The sequence below is a fragment of the Cupressus sempervirens genome, chromosome 5 (genome assembly GCF_028749045.1).
Source record: "Cupressus sempervirens isolate cs-2001-9-10 chromosome 5, ASM2874904v1, whole genome shotgun sequence".
NCBI lineage: Eukaryota > Viridiplantae > Streptophyta > Pinopsida > Cupressales > Cupressaceae > Cupressus > Cupressus sempervirens.
The window spans coordinates 864872958-864893430 of record NC_143122.1 but is presented as its reverse complement, the minus strand read 5'-3'; the positions used below and the strand labels follow the sequence as shown (position 1 = coordinate 864893430).

At 36.2% G+C, this 20473-nt stretch overlaps 1 protein-coding gene across 3 annotated transcripts in view; it reads right to left on the bottom strand.

Moving 5' to 3' along the window:
• The window catches only part of LOC149558653 (UMP-CMP kinase 3-like), a 219602-nt gene that overhangs the window by 37281 nt on the left and 161848 nt on the right, over positions 1-20473 (bottom strand). The gene's annotated exons all lie outside the window — the stretch shown is intronic.

Here is a 20473-nt window from a genome sequence, read left to right as displayed (position 1 = left end):
GAGAAAATTGGTTGCAAATCTAGTGACCCCTGGACGAGACAACTCCTTTTGGTTATCGTGTTTCCTCAGGAGGTTGAGGACCCATGCCTAATTATTTATGAATTTGCATACACTCCTTCCTTACTCTACAATTTCTTTTATCCAAGGGAGTTTACCAAGATCCTCTGACATGAGGTCAATGGAGTGAGCAGCACAAGGGGTCCAAAATATGTTAAGGTGTTTCTCCATAAGAATCTTTCCTACAAAACCATATTCTGTTACATTATCTGTAACTATCTACACCCCATTCTCCTCACCCACATCCTTTATCACTTCATCCATTACCTCACAAAGATATTCAACATTCTTTGTTTTTCTTGAGACATCAATTGATTTCAAAAAAACCGTGGCACTTGAAGAAAAAGAAACAAATTAGTAAAATGATCAATGATGAAGCATAATTTAAAAATTCATAATTTATAAACTTAATCAATTAAGTACAAATTCTACTTCTAAATTTTTAATGTCTAAGTACGATTATCTGATGAGGAGACAAGAAAGTTGAGGAGTATCTACTCCTATTAGTCCAACCATCAGCCATGATGGTGCAACCCTTCGTCTTCCACACCTCACGCTACTCCTTGATTGCACCTTCTACATCAACCACCCTTTGGGTCAAAATAGGGCCTCCTAACTCGTCAGCACTAGGGGCTTTGAACCCCGGACCACAAACAGTAACAACATTGATTGCAATTTTCCAATAAGGGGACCTTAAACAAATAAAATAAAGTTTAAAGTTAAAGAAATTGGTATATTATAATTAAATTTGAAAACAAAATACAAATTAAAATAAACAAAATAAGCATATTATTGTCTCTTGAAAGTTGAAACTTGAAAGCAAAAGAAGGCATAAATTCAAATTCAAATAAATAAGTACCTTGCTGCATTGAATGAAATGTTGATGTAGATGAAGTCTCCAAGTGCCAATTTTGCATAATCATGCTTCTCCTTGTTCCAACTCATGCTCTTAAGTGATGGTTGTGCAACTGGAGCCGTGTGTGGAACAAACATGGAATCATGTGTCGATTTTTGCTTACGAATGCGAGCCCAAATGGTCACACTTGTAGAAGCAGTAGAATCCGTAAGTGGAGTAGGGGATAATGGAGAGTGAAAACTAGAAGATCCCTATTAAGCTAGTTGTGCCATTTTTTCTTGTTGCTTTTTTTTCAATTCTTTTTTCTCCATTTTATCCTCTAGAAGAGTTTGCATGTCTCGCATAACATCTTGGGATACATCTTTGCATTTTTTAGCATCATGTCTAAGTATATGTGCTAGGTGATACTTCAATTTATTTATGCCTCCCTCATTATATACTACACCGCAATGCCAACATCTAACAACTCCCTTTTTGTGGCCTGAGATGGCATGTTTCCAAGCCCTATCATTTGCTATTGCAGCTGGGTTTGTATTAGGGTTAAATGCAGGTAAATATGTCACTCAGAGATCGTCACCTCTTAAATAATGAATACAAATGGTGGACCCTATAATAGTCAATAGCCTAACAATAAAATTATTTTATTAATAAATAAAATAATACAAAATTTATAATTCAACCATACCAAGTCTTTTTCTGAAATGATCTATCTTCATGAGAGAGAGAGGTTTGGTAAGAATATCTATTGTCTAATCTACAATACAAATGTATTCTAATTTTATAGTTTTCCTATCTACCATATCTCTAACATAATGGTAAGGAATTTCAATATGTTTGGACCTGTTATGAAAAACTGGATTCACAGAAAGTTTGATGGAACTCTAATAATCACAATGAATAATCGTAAGATTCATGGCTTGACCAAATAGTCCCACAAGTAATTTCCTAAGCCAAATTGCTTCTTGAGAGGCCATTGCTGTCACAATGTATTCGGCTTCTGTGGAACTTTGTGCTACTGAGGACGGTTTTTTGCATATCCATGATATCGTTGTTGATCCTAAACTGAAACATCCCAAAGTACTTTTTCTATCCTTAACACTTCTACCCCAATCTAAGTCTGTAAATCAAAGTCAACTTTCTCATATTTCAGCCCAAAGTTAAGAGTGCCTTGTAAGTATCTCATAATGTGTTTAACTGTAACTAGGTGAATCTCCTTTGGCTCACACATAAACTGACTTAAGGCGTCAACAGCACAGCAAATATCAGGTCTTGTATTTACCAAGTACATAAGAGACCCAATCATTTGTCTGTAGAGAGTAGAATCTATAGAAGGTGATTCTGCTGTAACTTCTTTAAGTCTATGTAGATTAGTCTCCACTGGAGAAGACATAGACTTGCAGTTCCACATTCCAAATCTCTTCAAGATATCTTATGTATACTTTCCTTGATTAAGTATAGTCAGAATTCTATCGTACTTCCAGTCCTAGGAAGTAATGAAGGAGTCCCAAATCTTTCGTTTCAAATTGTCTGATTAAATCTTTCTTGCATTGATCTAAAAGATAACCATTACCTATTATTAGTAAATCATCAACATACAGTATTAAAATTACCATATCATCTTTATCCCTTTTACAATATAGATTTGGATCAGCTTCATTCTTGGAGAATCCTAAGCTGTTGAGATATTTATCAGTTCTTTCGTACCAAGCCCTTGGAGCCTATTTAAGCCCATAGAGAGTTTTCTTGAGCCTACAAAAAAAAACTTTAGAGTCATGAGTTTCAAAACCTTTAGGTTGCTCTAGATATCCATTCAAAAATGTTGTTCTTACATCCATCTGATGTACTTTTCATCCCTTGATGTTGCAATGGCTAGGATTGCTCTTATAGAGGTGTATCTGACAATAGGAGCAAAAGTTTTTTCATAATCAATCCCCTCTTTCTAAGAGAATCCCCTTGCTACAAATCTGGCTTTATATTTTTTAATGCTACCGTCAGCAACATGCTTTAATTTAAATATCCACGTAGAAGAAACAACAGATTTTCTTTCAGGTCTTGGAACAATTTCTCAAACATCATTTTTCATAATAGATTGGTATTCTTCTATCATAGCATCATTCCAAGCTGTATGTTTAATAGCATCTGAAACATTGGTTGGTTCTGATTTTGATAAATCATTCATGTTTGTTGTATAACTAGAAAATCTTTTGGGTCTTTTGCTTTCTCTGATTGTTCCAGATGGTGCAAAGAAGTCTTCTGCTTCCTCTACTATCTTAATGGCCGAAAGTGGTCTTTTCTTAGAATCTTAAGTTTCTTCAAGATTAAGATTTTGAATTTCATTTTCAATTTCTTCAATGTTCTCCCTCTAAGACTCAGTTTCAATATTTCTTTCAGAAGTAGGTAAAGGAGAGAGTTCTTTAGAACTTAGGGCTCTTTTGAATGCTAAATCTTCTTCAAAAATTACATCCCTACTAAGTTCAATATTTTTCTGACTAGGTACGAAAATCCTATATGCTTTAGATGTTTTACTATACCCTACAAAAATACCTTTCCTCCTAGAGGGTTCTAACTTAGTTCTCTTTTCTTTTGAAACATGTATATATATTAGGCACCCAAAAATCCTAAGATAACTTATATTGGGTTTAACCTTACTAAAGACTTCTTCAGGAGTTTTATCTCTAAGGTAGAAGTAACGACTCCTATTTTGAATATAGACAACAGTACAAGATGCTTTTGCCCAAATATAATATTCTAGATTTTGATCAAATATCATAGTTCTTGCAGCTTCTATGATTGTTCTATTCTTCATTTTTGCTACCCCATTTTGTTACGGGTTATAAAGAATGATATACTCCCTCTTAATTCCTATTTCTTTACAAAACCTTTTAAACAAATCAGAGGTATATTTGTAAAGAAACTTACAATAAAGAATATAATCGTTTCCACATAACCCATAATAGATCTGAAATAAAGAAGCAATTAAAATCCACATGCAAGAGAATAGACAACATATCCACAAAAATGTGAAGATATACCTTGGGAAACCCTCATTGAGGGAAAAAACTCAGCCTCCAAAAGCATCCATCGCTATGTATTATTCAGGAAAAACACCATTGCAATACAACCATGGAAGCCTTCAATGCCATAGCCACAACCAAGCAATCCATGTGAACAAGCATGAATCCACATATCCCATGCCATACTTCCAACCCTCACAAATGCTCCCTTGGCTAACCTGTCAAGCCTTGTCTTGCTTGACTCTTGCCTTTTCCCTTCTCCTCTTCTTCACACCAATAACTACCCTTGTGGCTGCTTATATAGTAGCAGATCCCACAAAACCACCAAGTGGTATTACATAAACTGTGTTAAGACCATATACTAGCTAGCCCATTAACCCCACATTTAATATTGAAAATTTAATTTATTTTTCCCAATATTAAATAATTACATGAAATATTATCACAATGTTACAATACAACTCATCAAGTATATCCCATGGGAGTCATTCCATATTGTATGTCCATCTAGGTGCAACATTACATAATAAAATAAAATAATACAATATAACAATATTATGCAATGTGTGCAACACCCATTATCTCAACAATCGTCCACTTGTATATATTGTATAGGATCAATCTGTAGCCACATAAATGAACAAGGAAACAATCCCTCGTAGCACATCCACCATCATGGATCAAAGTACATCGTGTGCTCCATCCTGCTACCTGCAACAAAATCAAAATATCCAGCATCTCAAATATGAATGATCTCACCTCCTATTATGCCACTGTCACTGAACATACATAGAAGCCATCCAAAGAGAAAGCCACCCAACCTATCACATTAGAAGATCATAAAATCTTGTACCAATTGAAATGTCAAGCACAAAAACCTGATCCAAAGGTAATCACATATATCTGTAGTCAAAATATCCATAGCTAAAATAGCACCCACAACAAATGCCAAACCCATCCAACTATTCATACCTCTAAAGATATACCAAGTGAATCTCACATCACCGACGTATCCAATCTGTAACCTACAATCACAAGCCTCAAGAGCAATATCTGCCACATATATACCAAGAAGCTCCCATTGTAAAAGATAATGTCAAATCTATAACCAATCCACTCACAACATCTCAAAGAAGTGAATCCATGTAGTATCAAGGACACCCACAATACATAAACCAATAACCTACAAGAACAACTCTCATAACAAGTCTCCAATAGTCTCCCAAGCTCTCCACAACCAACGGAGGAAAGAGATAAATGAATAACCATGTCATCTCTCACATGACATACATGAGCACAAACTAGTGATCACAATCTCTAACCAATCTCAAATCTAATGTAAGCAAAACCAAACATCCAGGAAGATAACCAAGACCAAAGAGAAACTATGCAAATCATAACATGTATCATGTCCTTCTACACACACCTCTAGATGTAAACTATGGAAGTATGATCTCCTCCATAAAACCCCAACTAAGAAGCCACAACAACACCCAAACCATACCATATAACTAATCATAGATGTAAGTCTCTCACAAGAAGATCAAACTCATAAACCATTCCTAAACCAAGGAATAACCATTCCTAATCCAAGGAATATGCCCAATATAAAACCATCTCCCAAACTCAACCAACACAACAACATATGCAAATGGAGATAACCAATGCTAAACCATCTCTCAAATGAACCCTCCAGAACTAACTCATGTACTGTAGCTCAAGATGCATATCCATGAAAGATAAGCATAAACATAATGCACCTGAGAGAAAGAATGGGCTATACCTCTCAAGCAGCAAACCACCGAGTAGACCAAGAGTGGGGAATGAGAATGCTCATCAAGATATACAAATCTCCAACCAAGACTCGTCTAAGAACAATCTCCTCTTAGGTCCATATTAAGTGAATGCTCCTCGGACTCTCCTGCTGAAACTATCAACCGTCCCAACAAATAATTCTCTAATACAAGAGAAATCAACATCTCCACCATCTCTAAGTATCCATGAGCACCTATAACCAATCAATCCATGCCAACTCCAAATGCAACATAACAATATCATGAAGTATCCAATTTATGGTCAATGTACTCAATACCAAGAAACTAAACCAAGATCAATGTCAAAGTTCCAACCATGGCCTCAAGAACATAAACATGACAACATGATCTTAACCATCTCAACCAAAAAAGATAGCATGCTCCATATAAACATACTATAATATAACAAAAAACTCAACGTGTATCAAGAGTTTACCACAACATAATAATGAAACCATCCTCACACCAAGAATAACATGTCAAGTGAAAGCATAAGCCACACCTTTACCAAGAACCTCATAAGTCCTCAAGATGCAACCATCTCCACACACCATGAAAATAACTAACAACTCTATGAGTCCTCAAGATCTAACCATCTTCACACACCATTAAGATAGCCAAGTGCATCATGCAAATGTTAACACAATCTAAGACAAATCTCCAACATTTGCAAACACTCAATAAATATATCAATGCTAACAACTCCCACTCAATTGTGGTACCAAGTCACCTATGCCATCATAACATCCATCTCCTACATGAAGATCCTCCAGGTCTATACATACAATCAAAGTGTCAATACCAAGTGAAACCAAGATCTCCAAACCAAGAAGATACAAATGAAACCAGGAATTAATCCTGTTCTATCGCCCCATCACTGTCACAAGCTCCCACTAAACTATGTATCCAAGCTATCCATGACTTTATGATGAAAAACTATCCTCTAACCACGAGAATCAACCAAGGCATCAAACCATCAAAAAACTCAAAGTGCACATCATAAGCTCCTCAAAAGAAACCAAATAACCATGATCCTCAACCAAGAAGATATATCACTATAACAAAAATAGAAATCCAAACCAATGAACATCAAGGATGTACCTGTATATCCAATCATGTCATGCCAAAATCTATGGCACCATGATCACATCTATGAACTGAGCATCTGACTCTCAAAGTGTCCAACCTGTCGACATAAAATAGTCAACCACAGTCCTCCACTATGATTACACTTGGTAACAACATCTCATCCCTTCTTCATGAAGAAAAATCAACAAATCATGTGACTAAGGGCATAGACAACCCAAATCCAAGCCACCAATCTGAATATGCACCAATCATGAAATATCAATAGGCAAAAACAACCCATAACCAAGCCATAAATACAACTTGTAAGTATAGACCACTTACAACACTACACAATTTGTAGACTCAACAAGTCATCATACATATCCAAACCAAACACTGATAACCATATCATCATGAGACCAATCTAAAATATGAGTTGAGTATACAATAACATCAAATCTTAAATCTCCAAACATAAAACGTCATAAACTCACAATGTTACCATAGTCAATATATACCATAAACTGTTCAAATTAATATATCACCAAATAAACCATGTCAAACCTGCATCAAATCTGAAACTATGTGTAGAGCTTTCCGTTGACTACTTGAAGTCCAAAATCCAACTCCGTATGCCCAAGTTATACCTTAAATTGTGCTAAAAATAAATAACATCTAACTTTCAAGCTCTTAAAACCTGACAAAATGTCAAAATCATAGAACCAAACCTATGCCAAGTTGTAGTGCTCTGAATTAGCTTTCCAATGCCTATAAGAAGTCTGAAATCCGATATCCTGACAGAAAGTTATGGCCATTTTACTAAGATAATCTTTTTATCATTTTCATTGCGATTTTTTATTTTTTTTGTGATGAAAATTCTGACGGGATTAGATTTGATAGCCATCACGGGCTGAAACTAAAAAACTCTTTCATTTCCCCTGAACATGGCCAAACTAGGGTATATTATGTATCAAAATTTATGGAAACATCGACCCAGATCCAATGATGAGATCTGTTTTTACCCAGGAGGTCATTACCACAAGCCACCCCCTAAAAACCTCATTTAAATGAAACATCCAGAAAACTCTTTTGTCCAACAATTTCACATGCCCAAAATTTACCAATATCCTATCATAACAGAAAACCCAAAACCCTCAGATCTGCAATAAAACCTCATATATATTGTCTTTTCTTTTATCCTCTCATGCATTCCCATGGATTCATTCTAAAGTTACAATAATAAAACCATAGCTCTGATACCACTTGTAAGGAAACTTGCAATAAATAATATAACCGTTTCCACATAACCCATAATAGATCTAAAATAAAGAAGCAATTAAAATCCACATCCAAGAAAATAGACAACATACCGACAAAAATGTGACACAAAATATACCCTAGGAAACCTTCATTGAGGGTAAAAAAGCCCAACCTCCAAAAGCATCCATCATCATGTATTATTCAGCAAAAACACCATTGCAATACAACCATGGAAGCCTTCAATGCCATAGCCACAACCAAGCAACATGTGAATAAGCATGAATCCACACATCCCATGCCATGCTTCCAATCTTCACAAATGCTCCTTTGGCTAACCTGTCAAGCCTTGTCCCGCTTGACTCTTGCCTTTCCCCTTTTCTTCTTCACACCAACAACTACTCTTGTGACTGCTTATATAGTAGCAAGTTCCACAAAACCACCAAGTGGTATTACATAAACTATGTGTTAAAACCATGTGCTACCTAACCCACTGACTCCACATTTAATATTGAAAATTTAATTTATTTTTCCCAATATTAAATAATTATATGAAATATCATCACAATGTTACAATACAACTCATCAAGTATATCCTATGGAAATCTTTTTATGTTGTACGTCCGTCTAGGTGCAACATTACATAATAAAATAAAATAATACAATATAACAATATTATGCAATGTGTGCAACACCCATTATCTCAACAATATTCCCCCCCATTATCAGTCCTAACAGTTTTAATTTTATGTCTTGATAACTTTTCAGTTAAGGTTTCAAATTCTTTAAATCTCCTTCAAGATTTTTTCTGGTTCTTTGCATTTTAAGAAGTAAATCCAAATTTTTCTAGAGAAGTCATCTGTAAAAAGTATATGGTACCATAATCCTCCAAGAGAAGGAATAGGCATAGGTCCACATAAATCTGAGTGGATTAATTCCAAAACATTGTTAGTTTTTCTAGTGCTATCGTGAAATGGACTTTTGGTGTTCTTACCCAGAGCGCATTCTTTGCATATGCTTGAGTGATCTTTATTCAGTTTAGGTAAACCAGTAACCATCTTCTCCATAGTTGATAAAGTTTTGAAATTTAGATGTCCTAACTTTCTGTTCCATATTTCATTTATGTCTGCAACTTCATGAATTAAGACTTGAATAGGTCAACTAGGTTCTGAATTTAATTCATACAAATACCCTTTTCTTTAACCAATCGATTTTGCTTTCTTAATTAAGGAGTTCTTAGCCCAAGTTATGACTTTACCGTCCATGAATGTAACATTATGTCCATCATCTTCAAGTGTTGTAGCCAACATTAGATTCCTTTTTATTCTCGGTACCATAGTTTAAAAATTCGGTATCAGCAATATCTCGGTTGACCCAAAAATTTTGAAAATCTCGAAATCGGCAAAAACTCGACAAAAAATTTGGTAATAAATCGGTACTTTTATCGAACATTTGAAAATATACAATTTGTTAAAATATTTTTTGAAACACATACATACACACCAAGTTTGTAGAACATATAATGATTTGAGATATCCACCATATATCAATCAAAGTTTTGAGTTAAACGGTAATTTATAGCAACAAAAACTTAGTAGATTAACATAGTGGTAGAATCATATACCAAAAAACAAGTAAAACATCTGAATATAAATAAGTCCAATACAAATAGAAGTCAAACTCCATGAAACTACAACTTCAGAATACATATTAAGTTCAAGTTTTAGTATCAATAAAAACTAAAAGTAGCAATCATAAATTGTGTCTATGAGTAAAACTCAAAAGAGATTGGTACTGCTAGGTGGGTGGTGTTGAAGTAGTTGTTGTGGCAACATCCTCAACAGGTACCCTAATAGGTGCCTCATGCTGGACAGAAGCCTCTAATGGATGACCAAGCTCATGTTCCTCCTCACATGCTGCCACATGCTCATGTTCCCGATCCTTGTATTCGAGGCCTAATAGAAGAAGCCTCTCCGCCTGTTTGTGATCTTGTAGAATTAAAAGTCTCCATTGAGGCTATCATGGCTCCGAATGTCCTCGTTTTTGCTGCTTTATTTTGTACAAATTTTTGAATGCTTGTCAAAGCCTCTTTTGTAGCCTCTTTAGGACATTTATCACACGATGCAACATCCTTGTTTGGAATTTTTGCAAGATTGTATTTCAATCAACTTATGCCTAAAGTCATATGCTTGTGGCAAAAGATACATTGGATTTGTCCATTGTATGCTCCTAGGATCCCATATTTCTATAGAGGGTCATTCTCTCTCCCACCAACCATTGTTTACCGTACTGGTAAAGAAATCAACACATACAGACAATGGAACATGAACACAAACAGCAGAATTATATTCGCATATGCCAAACATACATTATGCTTCATAAGATTAATGATGCTTTACAATGATCCCAAACGGGATATAAATACTATCCGCCGAACCTTCTCAAAGGAGTCCGTCGGCCACAAACATTATGTCCGCTACAAACTATTTACCCGTCAGCTACAAAATACAAAACACCAACAACAATCATTCCGTCGGCTACAGAAACACCACCGAGACCATCCAGTCAGCTGACACCATCCCCCCCAAAAAGAAAAGTCGTCTGCGGACGACAATTACAAAATATCTTGATAGCCACCTGTGCTGCTTTCTCTGTTTTCAATTCCTCGGTACCCTGAGCCAAGTGTCAATGCACTGCCTCCAACTGGATGATTAGCTCCTCCCGAGCTCTCTACGCATCCACCAAGACAGCCTCCTGGCCAACACCTACTCCCAGTGCCTTTGGTACACAGAAAGTCCATGCCCGCAGCAACTTCAACTCTTCTCAACTGGTCAGACTCCCACGACTGATATCCGCAACGACTGAGGGTCCATGGGGCAACGCCCTTGGCGGGGTCGAGGGGCAGCGCCCCAGGTGCGCTCCCTGTCACAGTACAGGGCGAGGTCGAGGGGCAAGTGCCAAGCTCCGATGAGTAGGAGGATGCGGGGGTTGTTGCGAAACCTTGGGATACTTTTCCAACCTCCGCCCGTGCTTCTGTAAATTTCCTCTTTTCTTGAGCGGGGTCCGGATATTCTTTTTCTTGTTGCCGTGTAATTGCCAGAACTTCTTCCTCATCCGCCCCGACAGTGATCAAGTTCACTCCGAATTTTGGACACTTTGAGTCATCGTGATCGCCAGCTCCGCACCATCGGCACAATAGTTGAAGTGTATTCGCCATTGGACACTCCCGCGCAAAATGTCCCCACAAGTTACATGCACGGCACTAAATAATCAGCCGTCCATTTGCATCATACTGGATTCAGCTTCTGCTCGTATTGGTATTGTTATTGTTGTTGTTATTGTTCTGTCCACCCCAATTATTGCTGTATCCTTCGGATGTAGCACCAGCGGTATTCGTGTTTCCGCTACTACTCGACGGGGAAGCCTCCTGTGTGAGAAGCACCTGCGGAGATCCTTTTGTCTTCATGTTAAAGGGGCACTCTTTTGTCGAATGGCCCATGATCTGACAAATGTCACAAAATTGGTTCTTCAGACACAATCCTTTAGTATGACCGTCGGTCTTACACCCCATGCACCACAATTCACTGCCTTTTGGCTCCTTCTGCATATTTTTAAACTCCATCATGCGAACCATATCCTTCTGTAGGGCACGAACCTTCTTGCTGCTGCCTTCGTCGTCGCTGCTATCATCTCCGGCAGGCTCGTCGTCATCAGAATCAGAGCTAGTTTTCTTCTTCTTTGTCTTCTACTCACTTTCAAGGTCCAGTGCTCTGTTATACACGTCCACATATGACGACGGTGGCACAATTTTCATTTTCCTCCGCAATTTCGAGCGTAGGCCGTCCACGAACCATCTTTTTTGCAATCCGTCTGCCAGCTTGCTTTCCATTTTGTTTATTAAGTCTTTTAATCTCTTGGCGTAGACGCGGACAGTTTCGTGCTTCCCCTGTTTGGTATTGAAAATCTCTGCTACGATTTCATTATTATCCCGCAAGAGTTTAAATTCTGCCAAGAACTCCTTTTTAATGTTATCCCAGCTATTTAGCTTTTGTGGCTCCGTATCCGAAAACCAATCAATCGCCACACCCCGTAGGGTTGCCAAAAATTGCCTGACCCATTCGTTGGCATCTATGATTCCATTTGCCCGCCAGATCATCTCACATGTCTTACAATGTCAGATGGGGTTGACTGTACCATCGCCCTCAAACTTCGGCAGCTTTTCTTTGGGTCCCGCCATCACAACTGAAGTTGGTAGAGAGGCGTTATTGGGTCCTACGCTGTTTACTCCCACACTGGCAGTTTGCACTCCCACACCGGAGGTCTCAACAGCTATGAACCTTGGTGAAGGAGAAGGATCTTTTGAAGTTGTCTCCTGTGGAAGTGTATCGCGGACGAAGAGGTCACTCCACGCTCATGCTCCTTTGGCACTGCAAGCCGTGCGAGTTGATGCTTTTCCGTCTGAATTTTCTTCCCTCGGCGAACACAAATTCAAAAACTCCTCCCGTGCTTCTTCCACCAATTCCACCCGCTGCCGAGTCTCCTCCAACAATTCTTCGGCGCTCCGATTTCCGTCGGCAATCTTCTAGAATCTCTTTCGGCAGTTTGCTTGCTGTGCCAGAATTAAATGTTCTTGTGCAGTACGGATTCCATCTTTTTCCTTGACCTTATTTTGATCCTTGTTAAGCTGATTTGGCATTAATCTTCATTCTTCCCACCTTCCAGATTCATAAGGCAACGGCACCAAATGTTTACCGTACTGGTAAAGAAATCAACACATACAGACAATGGAACACGAACACGAACAGCAGAATTATATTCGCATATGCCAGACATACATTATGCTTCATAAGATTAATGATAGAAGATTAATGATGCTTTACAATGATCCCAGACGGGATATAAATACTATCTGTTGAACCTTCCCGAAGGAGTCCGTCGGCCACAAACATTATGTCCGCTACAAACTATTTACCCGTCGGCTACAAAATACAAAACACCGACGACAATCATTCCGTCGACTATAGAAACACCGTCGGGACCATCTAGTCAGCTGACAACCATCTTGTGAAGAAATAGGTAGACCTTGGAAACCTAGCAAAAAAACAATGAATTTTAATTAGAACGTGTATAATGAAATTTCAAATTACAATTATAAATTTTTTCTATATATCAAATATATACAATATTGTTCTAATTGTATATAAAATATTAAAATAGTAAAATAGTAAAATACAAAAATAGTAATATTATAAAAAACTTTTTTTTACTAGCAAGTGATAACTATAATACAAATTTTTACTGGTACGCAAGTTTTTACTATTAAAATATAAAATATAAAATATAAATTATAAATCTCTTAATTAAAAAATATAGTGAAGCTGAATACTTATATAAAAAAAATATTACTATAAATTTAAAATACAGTTACTGTATTTTAAATTTAATATTGCTTAGTTTTTACAAAATAAAACAAAAACAAAATAGTAAAATATTTAATGCTAAACAATAATATAATATTACAAAAAAGTAAACAATAAAATATAGAATAAAATGTATTATATATTTAAAATTGTAAAAAATAGTATTATAATGATTTTTGTTGCCAAAATAAAATAGTTAAATAATTATACATTTTGATTTTTACAAAATAAATTAAGTTCTTAACTTCTAAGCACAATATTTAATTTTAATTTTAATCAAATATATTAAAATAACAAAAGAAAAACGTACCTGGAAATGAAATCAAACTGTGAATGCAGCCTTGAGTCTGGATGGAAGTTGAACTATGAATGCATAGTGCACAAAAAGTCCAGAGCAAAGGCACAAAACGTCCAGATTGAAGGTAGAAAATGTTCACTAAGAAAGAGTACAGATTGAATGCACAACTGCCAAATGCAAATTGTATTGCAAAGCCACCAAATGGAAATCCAAAATCGTATTGCAGAGACACCGTAAAAGAGTCCAGATTGAATGCGTGGCAAACAAATCGCATTGCAGAGCTATTGTCACCAAAAACCCCTTCGTGAAAAAGTTTACCGTTTTTGCTAGCATTGTGGAAGACCTAACAAATAAAGCTAAACCTAAATCCCGACCAACCAACGACTTTTCAATGTTTTTTGCTAGCGATTTTTTGGATTTAATGCAATATATTCAGAATAAATCGTAGTGATTTCTGCATTTAATTCAGAGCAGATAAATGGGGCGATATATTCGGCTTAGAAATTTACCCATGAAATATCGCGAGATTGGCATTATTTCGCCATTTTTTTAAACTATGCCTGGTACATAGAGTACTCCTTTGAGAAGTTGAGAACTACCTGACTTTAGTTTCAAGGTGCAGTTTCCAATTCCTTTGATGGAATGTGTTGAATTATCACCAATGGTGACTTTGCCATTAACCTTTTCTGATATAGAGTCTAGTGCTTCTTTGAATCCAATAATATGTCGAGATTATCCACTATTAATCACCCATGCTTTACTTGAGACTTCATTTGCTAGTGTTGAATACAATACACGATTCTCAGTATCATAGTTATCTTCTTCCCTAGTAATGTTTGTACAATTCACTTCTTTAGAATTTTCAAGGCAATTAGATCTGTAGTGTCCAAACTTTTCGCATCTGAAGCATTTTATTTTGGATAGATCTTTCTTAGGTTTGTCATTCTTTTGATTACCCCTTTTCTTCTTGAGATACTCCTTTCCTTTATAGGAATTTGTATTAAGAACATGAAGTTCTTCATCTTCCGGTTTCAGTTTTTCTCCTTTCTTAAGTTTTCCGGATTCTTCCTGAAGACAATCTCCCTTAAGTCTATTGAAGTCAGGAAGATTATCTCTGGAACTTACTCCTTTTGCAAATGTTTCCCATGAATCTAGTAATCCATCTATACCCATTAGTGTTACTTCCATGTCATTAATGATGGTTCCTATACTTGCAAGTTCATCTCTTAGAATGGCAACCCTTAGGAAGTAAGAATTCATCAATTTTCCCTTATTTATTTGTATGTGATTTAATTGTCATTTTAGTGCGAGAACTCTAGTTGCATTGTTAACCTCATATGCATTTAGTAATGCTTTCACCATATTAAATGTTGTTTGATGTTTCGTTAGCATAGGTACTATATCATTTTTCACTCCATCTAATATGATCTGAATGACTTTTCTATTTCCTTTACTCTAGATAGATCTATGAGGTTCGACAATAGGTTGTCTAGATGCTGAATCAATATATTGTTTTACATCATTTTCTTCAAGAATCTTCATGATTCTGAACTTCCACACATCAAAGTGTTCTTTCCCATCAAACTTGTCCTCGGGTCTGATTGTGTATGCCATTGAAGGTAGGAGAATGATGCTAGATATATATCAAGTCTGATTATTTAATTTGCAGAGCCTAGGTTCGACTAGCAAAGCTCTGATGCCATGTAAAGTTTCTGCAAAATTCTGATTTGAATCAAACTTAGATTATACCTTCTTTATACTTGTTGTAGATAAACTTCAATGTTCAATCTTGAATGAGTTTATAAATATAAATTTCACTTCTACAATTTGTATTCGGGCAGTATTGACTAAGGAGCAGAGTTTATTATTTTCTACGTGTCCTTAGACCTTCAACCATACCCTAATTAAATACCCTACCAAGGGAATGTCCCTTGAAGGGACATGACCCTATCCAGGTCGGCCTAGTATTCTCCCTCAAAATCGCCGCGCAAGTAAAGTAATAATCATGCAAATTAACTTAACTAAAACAAGTTAATGTTAACATAATTAGTTACTCCAAGGGGTGTCAATCATGTCTAGATAAGATAAGATAAGATAAGATAAGATAATGATATTAATGTCCAACAAAAGACCAACAAAAGGTCTATGGGACTAAAGGATTACATCAAAGAGGTTGACAGCAGCAGGAACACACAAAGGTGAATAAATACAAACAACAACAGGAGAAAGCAAACAAAAAACCAAAGAGGAGGCCAAGAAAGAGACTAGGAGTTCTTTTTAGGCGAAAAGAAGTTAGTCACTGAATGATATGTATAAATACTATGAAAGAATAGTATAAATACATTAGGCATTTCATAAGGTATTTAATCAGTGCCAAGGTCTGTGCGATCTACACATACAGACCAGTATGAAATCAAAGTTATAGTTTTAACAAAGCCAAGGATTTTCTTTTATGGTATTTGCAAAGTTTTATAACAGCTCTCAAATAGATTGCAATTATAAATAAAGAACCTGTTAGACATGGCACCAAATTGCTTGCAGCTGGTACAATCTTGAAGCCAAACTATGTATGTACAAACTAGAATAGGGGATGTTGCTTGCAATCTGATCTAATCACCCAAAAAAGTATATAAACACCTGCAAACTTCCCATGGACCTTTCTAGAGTATGTACAAACTAGAATAAGAGGCATTTCTTGCAAAGGACTTTTCGTGGACCTTGATTAAAAAGAGTTTTCTAAGTACAATCCAATTAGACCTTTGACTTTATAGTCTTTGACATATAATAAGCAACAATAGTATGACCTATCAGTTTTAAGATATTCTTGTCAATAACATCTCACAAATCTTAATCTATTAACAAATCCTCTATCTTCAATTTCCACCTCTAAAAATTATTTCTAGAATATTTTTCCACCTCAATTCTATCTGATGAACTTGCAAGACCTTCTACACAATCTCCCACTAAAATCTATATTAGTTCAAAAAACCCAAGAATCCACAACTAAAACCAAATGCGAAAGGAAGTTAAGGTAGTGAAACAACTTCCTACACTAACCTTGAGAAGGGTTATGCAAAACTTTGAAGATCTTTGCAATAGTTACAAGAACTTAACACAAATAAACATAAACATGCGTACCAAATACAATGATTTACATGGCGAAAACCCTTTCAGGAGAAAAACCTACACTCCAAAAGCTACCCAATATATTATTTAGGAAATCAACAATAGAATAATATATGCTTGTAGAGAAAGATTCTAATACAAGTGTCACCAACAAGAGATCCAAGGGTAAGTTAACAACTATAAGTTTCTTACACAACCTCAACTTCATGCACATAATACATAAGAGATACAATACGTGAAAGAGTCAAAAAATATTACAAAGCAAAGTTCTCAAACTCTCAAAGTCTTAGTGAGTTGTGAGTTGTGTGACCCTGGCTGAGTCCCAAGGACCTGGGACACTCCAAAAACTCGCCTAGGAAAAACTCCTCATAAACCTAGTTTTTTTTTTTGGGTTTTTTAGAGTTTTGGTTGAGTCTCGAGTCAGGTTGTCCTTGCCAAGTTCAGGCCAATTTTGATTCTGAGATCTATGTTACAAGACCATGGACTAAAACCAACAAAAAGTGACGCCCATCTTATCTCCAATCCAAGATGTCCTATGATGTGTCAAAATACACAACACATGTAATCCCTTTTATAATTTATCAGTGTAACATGGGGACTCATCCCCTCCCCAAAAAAATTGCCACACCTGGATAAGGGACTTGGCATTCCAAAGTCCCCCCACCATCACTTGTGTACCACCATCTTGCCACGAAGGGTTTCTGCAAAAAAAAGTTGCAGTTGCAACACTTGTGATAGAAAGGGGGCTTACAAGCTACCATAAAGGTCATTATTACACATGCACACACAACATAAACATATTTATGAATGTATGTACATGATTTTGTTGTGTATGTACATGATTTTGTTACACATGCATTTGATATTCATGTTGCAATTTTGTTTTGTTCAAGTATTTGGTATTATAATTTATTAGTTCTTTTACTATTATCCATCATTTCATAACTAGAATTTCAAGTACTATATGCATAGTATATTCCAGCACCACCAACACCCTGTTGTCATCCCCAAATTGAAGCCCTTTTTTCGCTTTCCCAGAAACTCGTCCCAATGTCCCCCAATGCCTATGTTGCAAGTGGTGTCTCATCTTCAATATGAAATTGTAAACTCTATGGTACATTCATGCCAATAAGTGTGATGTCACCTTTTCAGTAGACTTCAAGAGTATGGTTATATTAACTCATCATTGCAACCCTCGTGAGCTAATAATTTGATTTGAGGGTCTTATGCAATTGACTAATATTTATAATTTTTATAGTAAGTCACTAGGGCTAGTTTCCATTTTTAGCAGGGCACTTGGGAGATGCTTTTGGTCAAGCTATTTCTACATTTTGATAGACACTCGACGGTTTCTTGAGCTAAAAGTATAATGAAAGTTATTAAGTTATAATTAATTAATTAACTCATAAGCCCAAGTCAAGCTATTATTAAAAGTACTTGATACAATTAATTATTAAAAAGTACTTCAGTTATGCAACCAAAAGAAAAGTTGGTTTTAAGTGAAAAGTGTGTGGGTGAAGCTACTAACCATTGGTGAGATGAGGAAGATATTGAATTAAAATGTTATAAAAACAAGCCCCAAGACTTGATCGAGCATTCCAATTGCATTTTGATTATTGATGAGGGTTGAAACTGTGTCTGATAGAATCATGAATTCTAATTAGAAATCTGCATTTTGAGTTGGTGAATCACTGGCCAATGAATTGTGCCAATTTATGTGCTGCAGGTTAAGGAGTTGGTATGCAACTTTACTGAGGTCGAGTGCACATGGGTTGGTGTTTGGGCATTTTGCTGAGTCGCTGGTATACCTGGAGGCAGCATCGGGTATTTATTCACACATTTGGAGGTCTGAAAGTGGTGTTGGGAGCATTAAATACAAGCTCCAATCAACATAAAGGCTCAGTGTTTGAAACTAGTGGAGATGCAATCACCATTAACAGGCAGTGTTTCAGTTTTCTAAGGCAGCGATCTCTTAATAGGGCCGGAAGACATGACTTGGATTGCATGGATTGGAGAAGCTGCAAACTCTTGTAGACATCCACATTGGAAACCAAGAATTGCCAGGTTCTGATTTATACTGAAGAAACTAAATTTATGTTGCAATTTGCTAAGCATTATGAATATTGCATGACTGAAAATAAAGTTAGTAGTTTGTGCAATTAAAATCTCACTGGATTGTTGTTTCATAATTCTGTAAAAAAAAAAAATTAATCAAAAAACGAAAAAAGAAAAAACTTTCAAAAACAAATAAACACATCAGAATCTCTTCAGCATAAGAGCAAGGTTCTTTACAATAAGACCTAATGCTTCATCATGTTTGTTAATATAAACGAATCTGTTAGACTCCTTAAGAGGTCTTGGTTGTACACCTTGTATAATTATCCATAAACCTTTAGTTTGCAATAGCCTTTACACTTGTGGTTTCTGAGTGTTACAATTATGTGAATTGACAGCACTAAAAGCTTGGAATCACCATTACCAAAAAGACAAAGTTACACGATGCACCAAGGAAGAGGAATGTAAATGTGACACAAGGGATGCAGGGCATCAAAATTCATGCATTACAATCCCAAAGTTGTACTTCCTAGTTTTCACAAAAGTTCCAATAAAGGTGATACAAATATTGAGCACAAAATGTTCCTCTTGAGAAATGCAGTTGAAGATTAAATACAACACCAGAAAAAATGACCAAACACTAGCTATGCATAAGCCCTAAAAAGAACTGCTCCAAAACCCACTCAAATGGAGCAATAAAGACAAAAAAGCTGCACAATGCTATAGAGTTCTCAACCACGTTTCCAACAGTTGTGAGAAGTTGTAAAACAAATAAACAAGTCAAAAAAATTACAACAATTTACTCCTAGAAGACAAAAAGACAAAGGCAAGTGACGACATCGGAATATCCACTGTGCAATCGTAATATTGATAGAGAAAGACTATATAAATGACGTGAATTGCCAATGACCTTCATCAATTGCCAAAAGGACATTTATAAATGAGCATAAAATACTCACCAGAAAAATCTGCCAATCACTATTCATTTGAAAAGTCCATCGACAAGTAAATCCATCTTCGTAAAATGGGTATTGTAAAATTTCACAAATAGACAGTCATCAAAAAAGTTCCTTGGTCACTGAAAACAGCCACTAATGCTGCTACATTTATTCTAGAATTTTCTACTCAAACTGTGAGCCATTCATATGGCAGAATTAAAGGGAAAATGAGGTTTTTGGTAGAGCTATCCATTTTTGATGAAATGGTGTTGAGCCACTTGAAGTGTGATGCAGATGTGATATTTTCTCCAACAACCTTTACTAGAAAGGTCTTTGCAAACAAAACAACCACAAACTTGCAAACTTGATAGATTGATCTTTGAGTCTTGGTTTCACGTGAAATGAAAGGCTATCCTTGGAAATAATGCTGCGCTTTGATTTGCTCCAACACCCACCCAAAAGAGTTGGCACCCTGCACCCTAATGCCTCTAAATGGAAAGATTTGGAACTGAGACTCCTTCACAAAGAATGAACAAAAAGCATGACATCAATCAAGGAAAACTTGCTCAA